We start from the raw sequence: 15,627 nt of genomic DNA, 5'->3' as shown, positions 1-15,627 counted from the left end.
TAGTTACGGCAGGCAGGAGATATTCCGGGAAGGAGGCAGGCAGCGCTAGGAACGGCCGGCAGCTCTGGGGGGAGGCAGCCCTGGCGGGGCCCGGGCTTCAGCAGCCCCTTACACCGTGTCCGAGCTGCCTGCGCTCCGTGTCCCGGGTGTCCGCCCGGGGCCCCGCAGTCCAGATCGAAGAATGCCAGGCGCCCACGGCCGGGACTGGAGTGGGCACAGAAGGGCTGCAGGGCCGTGCCGGGGAGAATCCAACCACGCAGAGGAGAGCATAGCTCTCCGCAGGTGTGAGCTTCCATCTCCTCCCAGGGGGTAATCCCCCACTTGTCCAGGGATGAGAAGAAATTAATTCCTGCTTTTGCAGCATGAAAATAATGCAATGATTCTATCAGCCCTCCAAGGAAATAAGTAATTCTCTCCTAGAAGCAGTTTGCAGATAAGAACGTCAGGGGCCACATGCAGGACTGTGCAATGCCATTTTGTGCTTCTGCCCATTTCAAGCCTCATCTCCCAGGTTCTGTATCCAGGGCTGCCCACTCTGCAGAGCCCCATGGAGCCCTTCACTGGCTCCCACCCCTGCACCAGGGAGATCAGGGCTCTCTTTGATGTTTGCTACAGGCAACCATTTGCCTCGGGCTGGCATGCTGTGCTCACCACACTCCAGCTGGCCCACTCATCCTGGTGAGGGGCAGCTGGCATGGGGATATCGTGGCAGAGCCATGTGCCATGCCAAGCTGGGCTGTCAGCCTGGGACACAAACATGGTCTAGCTGGCTCCAGGTGCAGGAATCAAGGACTAAAGGGCGTTTTCATTGCCTGAGCCTTCAAGTTTGCCACCGGTCTGGGCAAATTGCAGTTTTCCAGTTTCACAAGCATCAGCTCCATAGGAGTATTCAAAGGCACATCTCCAGCTAAAGGCCACACCTTTGCCAGTATTTATTTACCATTTATTTATTCTCTGAAGCTCAGAGATACTGGTGCTGCCCAAGAGTAAACCAACAGCTTTTTAAAAATATAGACACAATAGCCTTTTTCTACAGATGTCATTCTAAGGAACATTTGCACCATCTTGCTCGAAATGTGTCTGGACAAATTCAGCCTGAGTCCCTCAGTCTGCCTGGAGAAATTCAGCATAAATGCTAAAGCCATAAATGATGGAAAAGAGGAGTTACAATTGGGAGATTCATACAGACAGCAGGAAGCAGTGCTAGAGTCCCCACTGCCCAACAGCTCCCTGTGCCTCATCCTCCTGCTGCCTCTGGCTGCAGCTCCAGGTCTCTCCCCCACTGCTGCAGGGTTATAAGCAATGCAGGAAGGAGGTATTGTGCTCCTTCACATACAGAGCTGGAGCTGAGCCACACACCACTCACGGTTCTCAAACATGTGGAGGACTTAAAAACCATGAGTCCTTGTGAGACCACACCTGTAAGGCTCTTCTTAGGCCAAAATCATGGCCACTGAGGCCTAGTATGAAACAGAAAATGAAGGGGTTTTTCTCCCTTTTGGGGCTGCTCTGTACTTCCTTTTTTGTTTATAATTCTATTCTATTCTATTCCAGTCTATTCTATTCCAACTAGGCACAGGATGGGCCCGAGGCAGGAAGAAACAAGTATCTCCAGGGAATGACTTACACACAGGCAAGGTTTGTCCAGCTTTGTATGATCCCCGATGTCTTGTCAGGCCAAAGGAAGGGGAGAGGGTGTTCCTTTGGGACTGGGGCAGGTCACCAGCAGCAAGGTTGCCAGATCTGCGCAGAAGTCAACATTTCCCAGCAGTGGTTGCCAATTTAAGTGATGAAACATATTGGCTTCCAGTTCAGTAAGTCAGAGAAGCCATGCTACTTCATTGCTCAGAAGCAGGGGATCAAATATTGGGGACCCAGTGGCAGATCACAGTCATGAGGCACTCTAGAAAATCCCCATGGATTTGTTTCTCCCACAGGCTCCCATTACTAAGCTGGCACGGTGGTCTCTGCACTCTCCTGAGGTAGACAGTGTCTCCTGATGCACAGCAGCAGTCAAGGTGTCCAAGCCTCAGTGATGCTGTAGGAGTGGCACTGACTCATCTGGAGTGAGAGGGCAAGCTGTCTGGCTTCTGCTCATTACACATATGGCTAAAGATACCAGTGAAAGAGATTGGGAAATTTATTTTTACTCAGCTGTTCCCTAAAGTTTCAGGTGTGTGTTGATTGGGCTATGGTAGCTCCTGGTTGGAGATAAAGATCTCATTTATGCGAGACTCATTTACATGAAACTGAAGTTTTATCAAAAGTCATCATGTTGTAGCCAACCTGTTCTCTGCACCATGCTCCAGCAGACCAAAAGTCAGCTGAGTGCTACCTCAGCCTTGGGGAGCCTAAAAAAAGAAAGACACTACAGGGGACACCAGGCTTTCACCCCTTGGTTCCTCATGGTGTGTGAGCTGTGCCAGCCATTTTCACTAGCAGTTTGAACAAAGATTCTTTGCTGGCAGCTGTTACATTATGTTAATTTCCTGATGCTTCTCCTGGTGATTTTCATAGCTGTGCTTGTCAGACTGGAAGGTCCTTTACTTAAATGGCTGGACTTTAACCACTAGACTGTGTTTCTTCAGCCCAAAAGAGATGAAATAAGCCAAAACAAGCCTTCAGAGGATGCTGCAGAACAACACTATTTACTCAGCATCTGGAGAAGTCGCAGATGTGGGACCGCCAAGTCCCCCATACAAGGTGGGAGCAATGAAGCACTTGGCATGTCATTGAGACTTCTCCTCAGTAACATTCTGGTGACTGTTCCCTGGTAGCCCACTGCAGATGTGTCTCTGACCATCACTTGGGAACAGTGGTGGCCGTGCAAGACCCCCAGTACTGCAGCCCTGAGGGTGCCGCGGGTGGTTTCTCCAGCACGGAGTGCACTGCCTGCATTCTGACGGATTGGAGAATTGGGGAGGAGGCTGGGATGCTCATGGAAAACAAGGTTCTCAGTGTCCCTTTACACTTAGTGGGTCAGGTTCCTCTGTCTCCTGCCGGTCATTCCTGACGAAGGGAGAGACCTTCTGCAGGAACAGGACCCCTAGGAAGTTTCTTAGCCACCGCCCCTGCTGCCGCCTCTGCCAAGCATCTGAGCAATGCTCCATCAAGGGGAGAGGTTCTGCAAACGGCGTTGAGGTTTCAAATGTACCCACCCACCTGGCCCTACCGCTGTGGGTTGCCCCCCGTGTTCCCCACAAGCCGTGGCTGATGTCCCCTGAAGCCCGTTCCGCTCGCCTCGGGCACACGCCAGGCAACCCTCCCGAGGAGCCCGAGCGCCGCGGAAGCTGCTCGGAGCGGCGGATGCGGCGGGCACAGCCTCACTCACACCCAGAAATAGCCTGAGACGCGCAGACCCCGCACCCAGGCGTTCTGCCGGCAGCTCCCCGCCCGCTCCCCGCTCCGAGCGCCGGGGCCGCCGCCTCGCCCCCTCCTCCCCGCACGGATGCCGCGGGGCGCACGGTACGCAGAGCGGCGGGGGCTGCCCAAGCCCGTCTCGGGCCGGGAGGCGGCTGCGGCTCCCGGCACAGGCCCCGGGCCCGGCACGGTGAGGCGGGGGGAGCACCCGGGCACCGCAGCCCGCGGACCGCGGCCTCTCCGCCGCAGCGGGGCGGGCGGGGGGCGGGGCGGCGGCGGCCCCGGCCCCTTCCCCTGCCGGTGCCGGTGCCGGGCCCGGGCCGCTGCCGGGCAGCCCGAGGCGACCGCGGGAAGGGGAGGAGGGAGGCGGCGGGCGCAGGGCCCGGAGCGAGCGGGGCCGGTGCCCCCCAGCAGGTCAGTGAGGGGCGGGAGGCGGCGGCAGGACGGGAGCCGCGGTCCGGGCCGCGGGGCTCGGCTCCGGGGCGGCGGGGCTCCAGCGAATGGGACTGCGGGGCAGGACGGACCCGGGGCAGGACCCGGCGGTGCGGTGGATGGGGTGCGCGGGAAGCGTGCGTGGGACCGACCCGGGCCTGCCCACGCCGAGCTGCGCCTGCCGGGTGCGACTGCGGCGGGGGATGCTCGCTGGGCGGGTAAGGCAGCATCTCCTCGGGCAGCCCCGGGACAGCTCGCCAGGGCCGTTCTGCGGCTCCGGGAGGCACGGACGTGTTTGGGTCGGTGTTGTGGGAGATTTCTTGGGACTTGGCTCTGTTTAGACACTGTTTGCCCGCCTTTATCTTGGACCATGCACCAAAGCGTCTGTAACTAATGCTTGTGTCTGCCAGCCTGATGGGTGGCTGAGGCCCAGCAAGGCACAGGGGCTTCCCTGCGCTGCTGGAACAAGTTGGTGGCAGAAGCAGGGAGCGAGCCCCAGCCCCTCAGAGTCCCTCTCCCAATGCACTGGCCTATGCCACTGGCCTGTGTTGGGAGATAAAATATCACTCCAACGCTGTGTCATGCCATGGCTTGTGCTCGTCCCCACGTCATCCTGGCCACAGAACTCTCCTTCTGTGAGCTACACCTGAGGGTGTTAGATATGCTTTGTGCTGGCAGGGGGAGGAGGGGGAATCTTCCCCCCATTTCTCCCTCCAGTTTTGTCATACTGATGATTTTGAGAGGGCTGGTAGGTCATTCTAATGCTCTAGCCAAGCTGCTCTCCCCCAGTTTTCAACTTCATCCAGGTTTGTCCATGGATGAAGGCCCTGCCTTCTCCCTTGCTTGCTTCCCCATTCTCACTAGCAGCGCAGTGGGTTTGCTATTCAGAAACCTTCTGAACAGAAGGAGTGTTTTCCAGGAGAATGAGAGAGAGAGACCTTTGTCTGGCTGACAGATGTTATTTCTGCATGAACATCTTTTTCCTTTTAACTGTTTAGCCACCATCTCCAGGACTGAGGTACATGCCAGCCTTTCCCCCTTTCAGAGAGTTCATGGGGGAGCAGGGTATGAAGGGAAAACTGGGTGGGGAAACAAGGTATGAGAAAGCACTTTGCCCCGTGTGGAGATTTACAATTCTGTAGAACTGGTCAGGTTGCCTGTCTGAGCAGAAGAGAGACAGCAAAATATGCTGTTTGGGAGAAAAGGTGCTGTTGTAGTGGTTTGCAGTATTTATTCAGAGAGGAGAGGGGAGAAGGTGGGAAAAATAGGAAGCAGAAAGGCTGACTCTGATACCAGACCAGAGCCTTGGCCTCGCTGCCTTCCCTGCTGCCCTGCAAAGTGGTGGTCAAGGCTGGGCAACAGATGGAGAGGGAAGCAGAAGCAGCTCCTTCAGGAAGGATTTGTCGAAAGTGTCCTGGCAAAGAGCCACTGGCAAACAAATAAGTAATAAATAAAAGCAGGGAGGCCACCAGCACCCTGCAGCCTCTGACTCCATAGCACATATGGGCTTTTCTGGCTTCCCTGTGAGCTTAAACCCCTGCCTTCTTCCCATGGCTCGAGCCTGGCTCCCGAAACTCCTCTCCAATGCCTTTCAGCTCCTTTTAATTTTTTTTTAATTTATTTTTAAATTTCATTTTATGATAACATTTGAATTGCTCTGTAATGACTCTCCTCTTCAGAGCTTTCCCTGAGGTTAACTATTTCATCTCTGGTTTGGTGGCTGCTGACAATGGTAAGCATAGGGTGGTCCTGTGCAGGACAGAAATAGCAGTGCCTGCTGGGGATGCTGCTCAGGGGTGTGTGTAGGCCCTTGCAGGTAAATACTGTCCTCTTCCCATGCAGAGCCTTCTGGCCCATGGGAACATAAGGCAGATTTCAGCACAGCTTGAGAGCCTGCATCTGCACAGTTGTAAAAGTGCAGATGAGTGTCTCTGGTTTAAAATATTCCTTGCAGGAAATACTCTTAAGAGACTTCGAGAGCTTTCCGAAAACATGAAGAAGATGGAGAAATGTTTTTAACACCCACAAGTGAATTCAATTGATATTAAACTAATCAATCACCTAAACTCCTTGGCAAACATCAGTGTGCTATGCAAATGCTGACTCCTCCTCGAGTCCTACAAACACCAAAGCCTTCTACTATTGTCATTCCTGTGTTTCTTACTTACTTTAGTTGCTGTAAATATATTTTGTGTACTGAGCCCTAAGATCGAAGAAAATGTTGAATTGCTGATGCACTGTGCTCAGAGCAAAAGCAGGTTTGCTTTGAGATTATTTCAGGAGAAGCAGCTCCAGTCCTAATTTCCTTCAGCCATGGCTTGAACGCATTCAGTCCCTTACCAGGTGTGACAAGAGAATTTAGAGCTTCAAAGATCCCACTTGGCATCTACCTGCACTTTGAGGTCCCTAAATATCCTTTTAAAGCTTGTTTGAAGTTACTGCTTCAAATGTGTCTGAGACTAGTAATTAGGCTGTGATCACACCTTGGTATTAGGTGTGGACAATGTCAGCAGTTTGCTCAGGCTATTACTGCAACAATGGGACAGACAGAGAGCTGTGCACACCCTTTCCATCACTCGGGGCACTATTGTTGCTGGTTAATGGGTGAGAAAGGGCAAGTCCTCCTGGGTCTCTCTGCAGAGTAGCTTGGTGAGGGGCACAGATTTACCTCTCCCAGCCTGCTGCCCTTGTCCCTATGTCACCCTCACCTAACATAATGTTGTCCAGTCTCTGAGGAGCATGAACACCATTGTATGGAAACATTCCAACACTGGAATCAGTTGTTTAGTTCCAAGCAGAATCCCCATGAGAAGCTGGGGTTACCATTTTGACCAAGGAAGGGCTCCTTGCAGTCATAGTTTGATCTTAAATAAAGATGTATTTAAAATGGAGTACTGGAGCAGGGAAATTCAGTGCTCCTGTTCAGTGGGAGGTGTGTGAAAACTTTGGGTGACCTGATCCCCCCTCCCCAGCACCAGTCTTGTGTCTTGTCATCCACAGATTTGTGGGTGAACAGAGAAGAAGGCAGGATCTGAACAAAGACAAGCTCCACTGCACCCCCAAGTGCAAAAAGGCAGCTTGTGAGAGGTGGAAAAATATGTCATCATGTAATTTTGAGTTCCTCTAACAGAGATAGGAAAGTGCTCTGGCCCTGCTTCACTGGAAAATGCTGGTAGGAGACAGCTGGGGAAGGAGGTGATGGAGAATGAGACTATGAGCCCCTTAATGTGCTGTATTGGATGGGCAAGGGGAGACCAAAATTCAGAGAAGCTGGGGGTGCAGGAGTTAGGGCAAAGAACAGTTTTGGAAATGTAGCTGGGGAGTGGCTCCCAGCTGTTGCCCAAAGTGAGCCTGTGGTATCCTGGGCCAAGCTCTGGGGCCTCTGCATTAGCCAAGCCAAGGTGATCCTGTCAGAGGAATGCTCTTACCCATGCAGCAAGGTGTCCACACTAAGATGACACACCAGGGAAGTGGCACAGGCTGAGGTGCTGAGATTGTGTGAGGGCTGGCAAGCTGGGGGGTGACTCCTGAGCCATGAAAAGTGGCTGGCCAGGGACCACAGGCACCTGTGCAGCTAGGATCCCAGCCAGCACTGGGACAGCCTCTAGTAACATGGGGCCTGGGACACACCTGGCTGGAGGATCTGGTTCCAACAGCAGGTAGGGATGGTCTTCTTGGCATGGCTGTGGTTTGGAGCAGAATATTCATACTTTGAGATACTCAAAACCTGCCTGGACACGGCTCTGAGGAACCTCTTCTAGCTCACAGTACTTTGAGAAGGAAGGCAGGACTATATGCCCTCCCTTCATCCTCAGTGCTTCTGAGCTTATTTGTTCTGTCTTCTGACAAATTCAGTCACCATGGGATAATCCCCAAGGCAGCATTAGAGATATGACCAGAAGCTGAAGTTTGCCTAGCTTCCCTTTGTCTGCAGGCAGCATTCTGGAGGTTTCTACAAGACTAGGAGACTGCCAGGGCTTGCAGACTCCAGGCTGAGGACATGCACTGTTCATTGTGTTTCTGGGCTGATTTTCTCAGGGAGGGCAGAACTATGTGGAAGTGTAATGGCAAAGAGGACAGAAAAATGCACCAAACTTTATAGACTTCAGAGCAGACTTGGTCTGTGCCTTGTTTGGCTCTTGACCTGCTGCTGAAGAGGACGGATGAATTAAAGTCAAGACTAAGTTAATGATCAGAAAGCCACGACCCAAGTACCTGTTTTTAATCTTGCTGTGTTTGTACACTTCTGCTCTTTTCCTAAGGACAAGTTGATTCTCACTGATGAGCATGATGTGATGCTTAGGGCTGAGCAGGAGGCTGCACTGTGCTTAAGTGGGTGGGTTTATAGCTAACATATGGTTTTTTAAATACTTAATGTCTATATTTCTTGCATTACAAAATGGTGAGTGATGCATTTCTTACTAGATATCACTTAAATATCTATTATAAATTTGGTCCAGCTGTACTTCGATGGAAAATGCAGTCCAATTGAAAATAGAATGTGAGCATTTAAAAGGTGGTTTCTATTTGGTTAAATAAAACTGCTTAAAATGTATGAGTCCACAAAAGAAAAGAGAATAAGTTTATAAAGACATTTTTTTATATCTGTAATGAATTTAACAATACTATACTGCTATACTATATTGTATTATTATAATACTGTGTCATAGAAACAAAATTTTATTATAGGAGATACAAAATATAGCCAGTGATATAATCTGATTATTTTTGACATTTAAGAATTCAGTACTAGTAGCGATTATCCTCTCACAGTTCATCTTCATTAGGCTTTGAAAGGGAACCAGGCTTTCCTGCATTAACCTGCAGTAATTTTTCAGAACTTTTACTAAACAAATCCGTGTACTAAGTTAATAGAAACGTTTTTTCCCCTCTACTTTCAAGAAAGGTTGTGGCTGTCAGAGCCACTTTTGCAGTTCATCAGGCTTTAGCTCCAGGTTCTCAGCCACTGAGCAGATCTGGCAGCAAGGACATGCTGCATGAATTTCTAGTGACTTACTTTTCACTGATGAGAGGGATCTGAGGTCTTATCATGTAGGTTTTAAGAACTTCCAGTTTTAAATTGGCTGTCTTTTTAATTTAAAAAGTTTTTAGTTCAGACAAAATCTGATTACTTTTCAGTCAAATGTGTGTTTCCAAGAGCCATAATTCTTTTATTTGTTCTGGTTCCAAGTCTTCTTTATTGCTTTTTCCTTTCATATTACTGCTGCTAATCTTCTCATCAAGCAGTTTCACTTGATTTTTCTGTTGGGAGATTTTCATCAAGTTTAATATTCTTTTATCCAAGTTTTTAATTACTTATGTTTTCTTCCTAAAATTTCATCAATTTCTTCCTTCTTTAAAAACAAACAAAGGGAATATTAATAATAATTGTGGTAGTGGCTGTGTAACCTCCTTAGAATTATGCATTTTAGAGACTTTCATATTTTGTTCAGTCATTTCAGGAGTCAGAGGATGGATGGCTTTGCAAATACAGTCCTCTGATACCCTACACATTGGGCTGGAAAAAGCTAGCTGTGGAAAACTTTAGTAACTGAGAGAAACCATGACCATGTCCTAGGTCTTGTCTTAGGTACATACGTACACTTGGATGACTATAGCTCTGTGTCTGCTCCAGGTTTCAGGATTCCTTCATCCTGGCAGCTAAGTCTGAAGGACCAGCTGTTTATTTGGACAGTCCCTGAACAGAGTTAAACTTGAGGGGTTTCAGTCCCTCCATTATGGGAAGGTGAATTTCCAGCCCTCCTAAAAGGCATGTTGCAGTTTTTTTCAGCAGAGAAGAGATGTCACTCCACATTTCTTTGGACCTTGTTTTTTTTGCTTTTTGGGCGTGTTTTTGTTTGGTTTTGTTTGGGGTTTTTGTGTGTGTGTATGTGTAGTTTTGTTTATTTGCTTTTAATAGGAAGTTTGTTTTTGTTTTTGTTTTTGTTTTTGTTTTTGTTTGTTTTGGTTTTGTTTTGTGGAAAATATCCTGGAGGCAGCATAAATTTCTGCACATGTGTAGCCTTAAAAGTCCAAGCTGGGAGCAATGCTTGGTATCCATCCACCTCCCCAGCTGCCTGTGGGAGTCCTCTGTGCCAGTGCTGTGTCCTCTCCACCCCCTGGGGCAGGAGAAGAGCTGCACAGCCATTTGATGGGACCCTGCTGACCCTTGGCTCCAGCGCTGTTCTCGGTGCTGCAGGCTGGTGTGCTCCCTGAACACCCTGAGGAGAGCTCTCTGTGCCTCAGAGCTCACTCACCTTGTCTGAGAGGCAGAAGGCAGGGAGAGTGTTTGTTCCAGCAGCTATCTCCCCCCTGATTGAACAGAGCTAAGCTGGGGAGTGGGTTTTGTGGCCATGTCCTGTGTGTGGCCAGCCTGGTGCTCGGCACAGCAGCAGCGCTGTTGGAGCTCTCGGGTTCAGTCTGGTCCTGCAGCTCATTTAGCACTGGATCCCTCTGTGACATGGTGAGCATTAGGAGGAGCCTTTCCAGTGTTCTTCTGTGGCTCCTCACACCTGGCTTTTGTTACTTCTTGGTCCCCACCCTCCAGCATGACATTCATGTGCCCTGTGGCAGAGCTGTGCTGCCAGGAGAAGCATGGAAAGCAGCTGGGCAGGGTTTGGAGACCAATGTGTCCTGCAGGTATCAGTGTATTCTCAGGGAAAGAGCAACAGTGTGGGATTCAGCTTCACTTAAATGTTGGTGCCCACCACTCTGGGCTGCCTGTTCAGAGCTCTGCTCACCCTCCCAGAGCTGTGGTTGGCACAAGGATGCTGGGATGAGCCAGAACCTCCATAGCATCTGTGGTTGTACAGATTTCTGTCTCTAGTGAGTGCAGGTGTGCTGCTGGCAGTAGTGGAGCAGAGGGGTATTTCACTGCAGGATGTGTTCATGCTTTACTGGAAGTGCTGGTTGCTCCAGGGAGGTGGCAGCTGTGCTGAGGCCTCATGCATTCACACTTTGCATTTTCCCAAACTGGCTGGAGGTGTTTCCAGGTGGGGAGATGCTTCCCAGAGCAGGGACAGCAGCTATGAAGCACTGTGAGCACCAAAGTGCCCCTTATGTCAGTCATATAGTGGATGAGGAGGTATCAAGTACTAACTACTTGTTAGTACTGCAAAGGCTGAATGTGGGATCAGGTTCTCAGGGTGCTCAGTGCAGAGCCACAGTACATGGTGGCAAGTTGGGATATGCTGGGTGGGGATGCAGGAAGGGAGAACAGCATATACAAAGCCAGGCATAAAGCAGGAGCCTTGTCTGGGACTGGGCCAGGATACCCAGCCATTCCACAAACAACTCCATTTCAATGCTGCATCCCCAAACATCTCTTCCAAAATGGACACAGAGCCTGTCTGTTTCCTAGTTGTGACAGGGCCTCAAGGGCTGCTGGGCTGTGGAGAGGCTTGCAGTGGCTCTTGCTGGGACACTAATCCCTGCAGGGTGGGGGCATCAGAGAGAAAGATACCATCCTGCTAACACTGGGTCCCCAAATCTCTTCATCCAGCTGTATTCCTAGTGCTGGCTCTGCTGTACCCAAACCACCCTGGAAGGACAATGAGGCATGAACTTGGGGAGGTTTGTTTTGCAGCCATCTTCTGCAGTGCCTCATGTTTAATTTGCCAGTCTTTTCTGGTCCATGTGAGCAGTGTTTCTGTGGAGGGCAGGGGGTGGCTGCCTGAGGACCCTGTACTGCTGGCAGAGTGGACAAATCAGCACAGGGGGTGCCAGCCCTTCCTTGAGCTGCCTGTGTGGCCCTGTGTGCAGGGAAGGTAGGCTTGTGAACTCAGGGACAATGTCTCTGCCTTCCCTGATCGTAGACAGCCTTTTTCCAAGGCTGAATTGCCCATGAAGCATCTCTGATGGTGCCTTTTGGATGCAGCCCCCCCAGCCAACCTGCCAGGCTGGGCTGGCAGCCCCTACGCAGTGTTGTGTTGTGTGCTCTTGCAGCAGAAAACGCTTGCAGGTCGCTCTGTGTGCACCCCGCTGCCAGATCTGCCATCTGTCTCATCCTCTGGGCGATGCTGTGCCTCCCAGCCTACGGCTTCTCTTCTCCCAGTGCCTTGTCCCTTACCCAGCCTGGCTGCTGTACATGTCCAGATGTGACACTTCCTTCTCTGCCTGAAGGGGAAAAAAACCCATTTCTTGTGTTTTTCTCCATCACATCTGTCACTCCCAGCACGCCTTGCGCTGGTGTGGGCAGCTGCTGGCCAGTGGGTATGGGCAGAACAGGGCAAGACAGCAGCACAGTGGGTGCAGGAGGTGCCAGCCTGCAGCACTGGCACTACAGAGTCTGTTTGCTGAGCATCTGTGGCACATTCATCCCCTGTGCTGGGCCACCTGCCTGTGATAGGTGTGAATTGGGGAGGGCATCATGAACCCCAGTTCTTGTCCCAAAAGTCCTATGATTTCCTTCTTACCTCTGGTGCTCCAGGGCCATTTGACTCCCCAGATCCTTTCCATAGAGGAGATGACAGCATCATGGTGGGTGTGATGGGCTGCCTGCTCTGCTCTGCTTGGCTCTGCTGTGCCCTGCAGCAGGTACATGATTGTAACTGTGCTTAGGTGTTGTGGGCAAGGGGAATTCCTCGGGAAAATGCAAGTTATGGGGACAAATCACCATACAAGAGCACCTGCCACACTGGAAGGAGTTTGAAACGGTCATGCTTTGCAGAGCCACATGTGCCTGGGAGAGCTGCCTTCCTTCCTGGCTGCAGCAGCTGCTTTCCTCTCATCTCCCCCAAAAGCTTTGTGGGCTGCAGAGACAACTGCATGAGTGCCCCAGCCACCAGAGGAGAGTGACTACCTGCTCCCTCCACTTCCCCAGCATTGCCCTGCATGGTGTACACCATCAAAAGCTTTCCCTTCCCTTTGATGCACTATTGACTCAGACCAGTGTGCTGAGTGCTAATCCCTCTGGCACAGCTGGATGCAATGAGCGTGGCTGGATGTGACTGGCACAGCAGCTGCTGGGGCTATCCCCACTTGTGCAACCCACTCCTGCCAGCTCCCATGCTCACAGGGCAGTGTGATTCATCCCAGTCACACGGTGGCACCCAAATCTGTTAGGAAGCTGGGCAGAGGTGGGAGGAAAGCCTTGTCAAGGCCAAGATTATGCTTAGGCATGTGCAAGGCCAGTGGTTACGCTTATGGGCTCCTGCTACAGTCCAAACCTTACTCTGCTCTTGGCACCAAGCAAAGCCAATAGAAATGTTCTAGCTCTGCTCTAGATTTTAGATGCTCTAAAATCATATTTTGTGTGTGTGTGTGTGTGTGTGTAGTGTTATAATACACTGCTCTCAGGAAGAAGCTCCTGTACTTGCAGAGAGGGGAGCTTGGCAGGGCAGGAGTGTTTCTTTGCTTCTGCAGCAGAGTCAGCTAAGGAGGATGATGTGACTGCTTGAAGATGGGGAGGGGTGAAGGTGGAGAGGCTGGGGGCAGCCAGGCACCAGGGCATCCTGCAGAGCAGTGTGGAGGAAGGTGCACATCTGGATCTAGGAGAAGGGGATGAGGATAACCCTAGGACTGCCCATTGGCCCCTAGGAAGCTGTGCGGTGAGGGGCCTTGGTGGGAGGGTGCTCCCTGTCAGGCAGCAGCAGGCTGGAATGGAGCAGAGCTGTGCCCAGCATGAGTGCCAGGCCCTTGGTAGCACACCATGTGTGCTCACTCCACACTGCACAGCAGGCTGATGGGCATCAGCTGTGAGGAGGGCTGGCTGGAGCTCAGCAGCTGAGAGCAGCTGCACAAGGGCTTGAAACGTGCCTGCTTTCTCCACCAACTCAGCAGTGAGGTCCCTGCCATCCCCAGGTGTGTCATGCTGTCCTGGCCAGGCTGGACACTGGGGTGCAAAGCCACCAGAACTGCCTGGCCCAAGCAGTGTGATGTTGAGCTTCCCAGTCTGCATCCCTTTCATGCACAATCCAACTCCTCTCCTTGCCAGTCTCCTTCCCTCTGCCCTCAGCTGGAGTTCCCTCAGGTGATGGCTCCAGCTGAGCTGGCTGCTTCCATGGCTAACAGTATCTGCAGCAGGGGGCTTTATCAAAGGCATCAGATGAGCCTCCCAAAGCTCCCTGCTCCCCAAACAGCGGAAGGGACTTGGGGAAGAAAGAGCTGCCTTTTCCCTATTTCCATCCTGTCTTGTTCCCCATCTCCAGGAACCAAAGTGCACCTGGCACCTTGTGGCATTGTGAAAGATGCCTGTGACTCATGGTGACAGCTTCAGTCTGGGCCCTGACCAAGGCACAGCTACTCCTGGTTTCTGTACAGGTTTCCACAAGGGAGTGTTTTTCCCAGTAAAGGCTGCACTTTTCCTTCACAAAGACCTTAAAATCCTGTGTGAGCACTGTAACCTGGGTGGCAGAAGAAGCAATCTGCCTGTAATGCCTGACATCCCACCACAGTTGCTGCCTTGCTGAAAGGTATCTTCCTTGGTCTTCAGTGCAAAATGGGAGCTGCCTCTGCAAAATGGGCTGTGCATGGGGGCACATGCTGTGGTCTTGAGTAAGGAACCCAGAGATACCCTTTGCAGGAAAGTTCATGCCCTTCTCTAGGTCTGGCTGCTGCCATGTCCCTCAGTCACAGGCAGCTGGGGCTGGGAGTTGTTCTCATCTGCATGTATCATCATTAATTAATTGCAAGTGCAGGGGTTGCTCTGGGGACTCTGAACAGCATGCAGCAGCCCAGCTTGGAGCAGGGATCTGATGACACCAATCTCTTTACTGTTTTCCTGAAATACTGTTTTTCTGAATGGATGTATGTTCATGTGTGTAGATTAACTGGGAACCCTGGGATGGTACCCTTCCCGTTTCCCACATGTGAGCTACCTGGGTCTCCATTCCCTGAAGTCAACTCTGACTTTGTCATAGTATCATACAAAAGTTTGGGTTGAAAGGGATCTTTAAATATCTTCTAGTCCAATGCCCCTGCAATGAGCATGGACATCTTCAACTTGAAGAGGTTGCCCACAGCCCTGTCCAACCTGACCTTGAATGTTTACAGGGATGGGGCATCTGCCACCTATGTGGCCAACTTTTACCAGTGTTTCACCATCCTCAACTTTGAAAATTTCTTTCTTATATCTAGTCTGCATCTACCCTCTTTTAGTTTAAAACTATGTCGCTACAAGGTCTATTAAAAAGCCTGTTCCCATCTTTGTTATAAGGCCTCTTTCCTATCTCTCTGCTCCCAGCCATCACCTACCATTAGCACCCTGCTCTCTGCTTGGTTGGTCCTGGTCCAGGTAATCCTTGTGCTGAGGAGTGCTGATTTAAGTTTTATCAGAGGACAAAGGGTGCATGATTTTCTGGGGAGCTTGCAGCCCCATTGGCTCATGTTTGCTTGGTGCATTGCACACACAAAATGTGGTGTGAGGGGCTGTGTGCACAGCAGGAGAGTGAAATGCAAACCAAATATGGGTTAGAGCCAACCTGCACTGGCAGCTTAGTCAAATGTGGCAAAAATGGCTGGGGGTGGAATAAATAAATTCCGCTCCGATTCTTCCTTCCCAGTCTCAGTGTGCTGGCTCCAGCAGCCGCTGGCTTGCACATGTGTGGAGGAGGCTGGAGAAGCGCTGCTCCCTGCACAGCATCTCCCACACACTGGCCTAAACAAATCTCCCTGGCTGTAGATCTCCCTGTAAGCACAGTTTGCTCATGGTTGCCTGGGGTTTGGCTTTATTCTGCCAAGGAGCACTGCAGTAAGTCAGCATTGGTCTGCTCGGTCCTCAGCACACCTGCAGGAGGAGGGGTTTATGCAGGTGGGTGTTTGGAAGGCTGCAGCCATTGTCCTGCAGAGTCCCAAGGGGACAGGGATGCTTTCTCATTCAAAAACTTCATGGAACTT

The 15,627-nt window shown here is 51.2% G+C and overlaps 1 protein-coding gene across 3 annotated transcripts in view; it reads left to right on the top strand.

Moving 5' to 3' along the window:
* Nucleotides 1-3,176: 3,176 nt before the first annotated feature.
* TMEM63C (transmembrane protein 63C) overlaps nt 3,177-15,627 on the top strand; it is a 32,288-nt gene continuing 19,837 nt past the window's right edge. Inside the window, exon 1 of one of the 3 annotated variants that reach the window (XM_071426744.1) lies at nt 3,177-3,465. The gene's annotated coding sequence lies outside the window, so the exon portion shown is untranslated. Of the gene's footprint in view, nt 3,551-3,634; nt 3,775-15,627 lie in introns of those variants that run through there. The other 2 variants (XM_071426745.1, XM_071426743.1) reach the window with 2 other exon arrangements.

Source organism: Agelaius tricolor, unplaced genomic scaffold (genome assembly GCF_023055355.1).
Source record: "Agelaius tricolor isolate 1412-34295 unplaced genomic scaffold, bAgeTri1.0.p SCAF_5, whole genome shotgun sequence".
In the NCBI taxonomy this organism is placed as follows: Eukaryota; Metazoa; Chordata; class Aves; order Passeriformes; family Icteridae; genus Agelaius; species Agelaius tricolor.
The sequence above is the reverse complement of the archived record's forward strand: the minus strand, read 5'-3'. Positions and strand labels throughout refer to the sequence as shown.